Genomic DNA, 5,845 nt, shown 5'->3' on the forward strand with positions numbered 1-5,845 from the left:
CCTCACAGTTACTTTCAAAGACATAATTTCCACTTTGATAGATGCAGTTACCCCCTGTTTGTATCTTGATGAAAGTGAGCCTGTGAAGGACAATAGAAATGATTTTTGATTAGTGATAGCTGCTACGATAATCCAAGTCTTGATTTATCCCACCTTGATTTCCATATCTGCCTCCTTACTACCTCTGGTCTCTCGCAGCTCCAATTCATACTTCACTCTTCTGCCTGGATCATTTTTCTACAAAACTCTTTAGTCCATGTTGGTCCACTCCTCAAGAATCCCCAGTGGTTGCCCATATGCCTCCGCATCAAACAGAAACTACTTATCATGGAATTTAAACCACTTACCTTTCCCCTTCCTACCTTGCCTTCCTGATTTCCCACTAACAACTGAGCCTGCACAGTTCACTCCCATAATGCCAACCTACTCACTGTACTTCAATCTCGTCTATTTTGCCACTGACCTCTCTCCCACATCCTGCCTTTGGCCTGGAATGTTCTCCCTCTTCACATCTGACAGATGATCACTGTTCCCACCTTCAAAGCCTTACCGAAGGCACATCTCCTTCAAGAGACCTTCTCAACTAAGCCCTCACTTCCTCTCTCTACTCCTTTCTTTGTCACTATTTCACTTGGATCCGCTCCTTTTATAAACCACCTCATCAGCCCCACGGCACTTACGTCCATATCCATAATTTATTTATTCATATAAATATCTGTATCCCCCATTTGACAATCCCCTTGGAGATAGAACAGTCTTTCAGAGCCTGAGGCTTACCTATGACTGGAGAAAACTGTGCCACTCTCCCACTTCCAAGGACTAGCAGGTCCAATACGAGTCAGCCCAATCCATGCAAAGATGGAAAACAATGCTACGAAATCCTATTGAGAATCACAAGCAAACCAAATAGGCACAGTGTTGTGTCAGAGAGGTATGGAGTTACCAATCCCTTGACAGTATCCATGGTTCCCAGCCTTCTCGTCTAGTAGAAGACTCAACCTGCTAACCACATTCCACCCTATTCCAGGACTATTTCAGTCCAGGGCACAAATCACTGTCTCTCTTTTCTTCTTTCTCTCATCCCCCTTCAACCCAGTTCCCTAGGCAGAAAAAGGTGTCAGGAACACTTTATTATTAACCTGAGACTCGGCTGTTGGGGACTGGCTTGAAAATTGAGTCTTTCCTTCCTTGAAGACAAGCCCCTACCGAGTCCCATCATAGCAAGCCCAGGCACGGTACTCATGAAAGAGGTGGAGATGTGAGAGTATCTTGTCTCAGGGCTCCTATAAACAGCCTGGATCCTGATACACCATCCTTCAGTCTCCTTGATACTCACTCAATCAATCCCTTCTAGAAAGTAAGCACTTTGAAGTCAGCAATCGTGTTTATAATAATAATTATGGTATTTGCTAAGCGCTTACTATGTCCCAAGCACTGTTCTAAGCAATGGGGTAGATACAGGGTAATCAGGTTATCCCACATGGGACTCACAGTCTTAATCCCCATTTTACAGATGAGGTAACTGAGGCACAGAGAAGTAAAGTGACTTGCCCGAGGTCACACACAGACAAGTGGCGGAGCTGGGATTAGAACCCACATCCTCTGACTCCCAAGCCCGGGATCTTTCCACTAAGCCATGCTGCTTCTCTAGCTCTTATTCACTCTACTGTATTCTCCCAAACACTGAGTACAATAATCTGCACGAACTAAGTGCTCAATAAATACCACCGATTGATTTACTGAATGACTTTCAACCAGGGCTCTAACTCTAGTTTTATTCTGCAACGGTGGCTAAATTATGCAGCCAGGAGGCAGGGCCCAGCTCTGTGTGATTTGGGGTTTAGAAAGTCTAATACTGTGTGAGTACTCAATAATGGTCACCCTACAGATTTCAAAGAGGGTTGGATTAAGTCCTTTCCTCGAGTCACATTGCCCTTCACCTGGAGAATCCAAACCACATTATCTCACAGGGCCTCAGAATGCAGTGAAATTGCAGGGGTTCTTCCCTCCAAACAACAGATGGAAAAGGTGAAGATCAGGGAGACTAAATGACCAACCAACGGTGACACAACAGCTCCCAAGCAGAGCCAAGACTAGAGCTCCAGAGCACAGGGAGACTATCCATGGACCATCCCTATACAACCTCTCCCCTTTTCATGTGAAACCTCAGAATTACCTCCTCTTCTTTGCTATCTATCCACAGCAAGCTGGAATTCAGAGCTGCACAAGTCTTCTTGCTGTCGCGCCAGTTCTTTTTATCTTTAGAGAAGAGGTAAAAGCTTTTTCTTCACTGAATCCAGTCCTCTGGACAAGGGCCCCAGTCACATCCTAGATAACAAGAATGGGTTAGAATTATGCACAGAATCAGATGTTTCCCAAGCTTTGGTTGTCAATGTTTCTATCACCTCTTTCTCTCATGCACACAAAAACTTTGGTTCCATGTAAGGGACACTGCAGCCTCAGAAGGAGCAGTTTTGGTCTCTGTCTGAGCTGCTCTGGGGTGTTTATTCGGCCCGCTCAGTGCTTGCACCTACCTGTCTCTTTGATATTGCTTGGAGATGGGTTTAGAAAGACGTTTGTAGAAACTCCTTGTCCCTGGATCACTATAGAAATCAGATAAGAAGCACTATCAGGACTGCACTATTTAGATCATTCTTTAGATGCAAGTCATTTAAAAGACTAAGTTTCTTCACCATTTTAGGACTGGTTTTAAAGTTATTTACCTTGGGCCGCCAAGAAACCCGCTGTGGCCAGTAATGCAAGGCAGATGATTCCCAGAGTCACTGCAGTGAACTTGCAGACTGTGCTTTGTGAACCTAATAGTGGTCATAATAATGTCAATAATGATAATCTTTTCAACGGAAAAAAATATCTCTATCATCAAACACCCAAAATGCGCTGAAATTTTAATTCACCCACTAAAACGTGACACGTCTTAGAGAAATAATTTCTCCCTTCACCTTTTAGGCAATTTCCATTAATGACTCACTTATCTTCTATCTTTTTTTCTTTAAAACTGACATCCTCAATTATTGATTTTGACTGATACAAAGACACATATAGGCCAAGAAAGGGGAAGAGAGATAGAAAAGGTACCAGGTGAAGAGAGAATTATAGTCGATGATAGAGAGAAATATAACCGATAGAAAAAGAGTCAAAGAGGGAGACATGGAGAGTGGGCTGGAGAGGTTTAAAAAGCATAGGCAACACATAAAAGTCCAAAGAACACAGACCTTCATTTTGCTCACTCTAACAAACTTTCTAACCTGACCTATGACTCCTTCTGGAGCATAAGTTTATGAGAACTGGGGTGAAGGAGAGATCAATCGATGAGTGGTATTTTTTTGTGCAAAGTACTGCATAATGTGCTCAAGAGAATACAATAGAGTAAGGAGACATTAACTCTGCACTCAAGGACTTTATAATCTGGAGATAGTACAAGGTGGATGATGAAGCAGAGTTTGCCTACAACTTCCTGACACTACATTTTGAAGATGCACCTTATTTTTCATTTCTCAACATGGTCCCAAACCTAGTCGTCATTTCAGAGTTGCAGGAGTGAAAATTGTTGGGAAGAGACAGAAATATCTGAAGGGAAATAAAACAGAGTCAGAAGTAATGCCTTACAGTATGCAGAGCACACTGAGCTAAACTCATGGGAGACTCTGACTGAGTTGGTAAACACAATCCCTGCGCTTGAGGGGATATCAATCCCTGCAATCCCTGCAAGTGTCTCAAGAGACTGGAGGTAAATATAGCTGCACAGTAATGTTGTAAGATTGAAGGTTGATCCTGAGCAAAGTGAAGGGGTGTGTGGGATTGTAGGAGAGCTATACTTGTATTGTCAAATTAGAATGAAATGCAGTGGATGCTGATTGTGTTGTGCTTTGAGGTTTCTTGATTTCTTTGATGAATTACCCAAGAAGACTCACCATGTGATCCTGCTGGAAAACCTGTCAATCTTAGCCTGTTTTAAGGTTGTCACTGGGAATCCACAATTCAAACAAACATCATTTCCTCATGTCAGGGCAGGGGAAGATAGTGGTAATGAGGTCAAAAGAGATGGCAGTTGGGCTCTGTGAGTCTGCTGTTTGTGGGAGGGTGAATCATCAGCTACCTTCCCCCCACGGTCTGCTCGGGGATGCAGCACTCCACAGGTTCTCCACACATTTGTGTGGAGAGGGGGGTGGGTTAAGAACAGGGCAGCTGCCCTGGCTGGTCTCTACCTCCTCCCAGCAGCCGCATCCTGGTGAGCTTCCTTCAAGCTTCAACCCATGGTTTCCTTTAGGTGAGGGTGGCTCCTTATGAACTTGAAAGGGAGTGGTCAGCCTTTGGAGAGGTTTTGGGGTGTCCCTGGACTGATCTAGCCTGCTAAAGATATCAAACAACACCACCAACAATAACAGACACAATACTAATGACAAAACCAAACAAACCCATATGGAAATTCCAGAGACACGTCAAGAAAGAGAACTGATAAAAAACCACATTGGGAAGTACCGTCCTTACTGGTAATATCTGAATAAAAACAAAATTGTAATTACATGGGGAAATTGCACTTAATAGGCATCCCCAAAAGGATTCTTCAAAAACACAAATTCAACTGGCTGGTCCTCTTGGCTAAGGATGGTAAAGTACCTAAACCCATTAGATTCATGCAGGTGACTGAGGCTGGGGCAGGTGGCCTGTGGAACCTTTACTCTGGGCATTCTTAGATGGGCTGCACCGTTGAGGTTGATTATGCCATTTCAGCTCCGTGTAGGTCACTGACTGCTCATTCGTTGATCTTCTGCCCTTCGTGCCCTGTGACTGTTTGGCCCTGCCATGGCAGATCAAGTCTTTCCTTATTCAGCTCTGAGTAGGTTACCTGCTGTTCACTCGGCTCTGTAGAGGGGAGGTGAACGGGATGGAAAGTTTAGGAGCCTGTGCTCTTGGTCAGAAGGAGAGGTGAGGAGATGGAGACAAAACAAGTGGGGTCCTAGCTCCTCCCCATTATTGAGTAGAATTCTCCCCAATCCTGAGTGACGCCGGAGAAGCCCTCAGTCAGGAAGTCCTGGTCTGGGGTGGAGAAATCCCTGTTGCCATTTCCTGCTCTTCCAAAGCTACAAGGTGGGGGAGTGGGGAGGGAGACAAGAGCTCTAAAATGAGCCAAAAAGTAGAGAAGGCTAAGAAAGTCATTCCCAAAGAAAACTTCAGCTGTTTTCGCTGACTGAGAGACAGCAAGCTCAGCCTCAGTATCAGTAGTTGGCTTTTTCATGAACTCCTGGGGAATTTCCCCAGTTGCCCCAGTGAGAAACTGGAGAGGTCCTGGATGATCATAGTGAGGCAGGTTCCACACACAGACATGAATCCAACCTGAAATCCTGGACTACCAGGCCCCTCGGTCAATCCTCTTCACTGACAGTCTCATCTTTCCTCAGTCACTTTGCAGTTTCTTTAAATGGATTTGACAAGCGATAGGAGATGAGCAGGGCAGGACCTAAGTCTCATCAGTGTCCCAATCACTGGTAATCATACAATCCCCAGGCCTGGACAAGACATGAGCTCCTTGTGAGGTCAGTGGGAAAGCTTAGGTCTCTGGGCAATTCCATCATGAGTGGAATTCTCCTGGTTTCTAGGAGAGAGGTGGGCTCCTTCCTTCATTCAATTGTGTTTAATGGGTGCTTACTGTGTTCAGAGCCCTGTACTCAGGGGCTCAGGTAACATCAGTGATAACAGGGCCATCTGAGACCAAAGGACAAAATCAGTAATGACCAGAGTATAGCTTACAGAACCACAAAGAGCCACCGAGTCTGGAGTCTGAAAGCACCTGCCTGGGAATTATTAAGATAATGTGATGTTCCCG

General features: G+C 44.7%; 1 long non-coding RNA gene across 1 annotated transcript; it reads right to left on the reverse strand.

The window, feature by feature from the left end:
• Positions 1-2,182: 2,182 nt before the first annotated feature.
• On the reverse strand, positions 2,183-2,813 carry LOC114817916. Its single transcript, XR_005660965.1, has 3 exons — positions 2,724-2,813; positions 2,535-2,603; positions 2,183-2,328 (listed from the first exon to the last, which is right to left on the reverse strand). It is a non-coding gene; the product is annotated as an uncharacterized LOC114817916 (long non-coding RNA).
• Positions 2,814-5,845: the final 3,032 nt, after the last annotated feature.

The sequence above is a fragment of the Ornithorhynchus anatinus genome, chromosome 17, assembly GCF_004115215.2.
Source record: "Ornithorhynchus anatinus isolate Pmale09 chromosome 17, mOrnAna1.pri.v4, whole genome shotgun sequence".
Classification (NCBI taxonomy): domain Eukaryota; kingdom Metazoa; phylum Chordata; class Mammalia; order Monotremata; family Ornithorhynchidae; genus Ornithorhynchus; species Ornithorhynchus anatinus.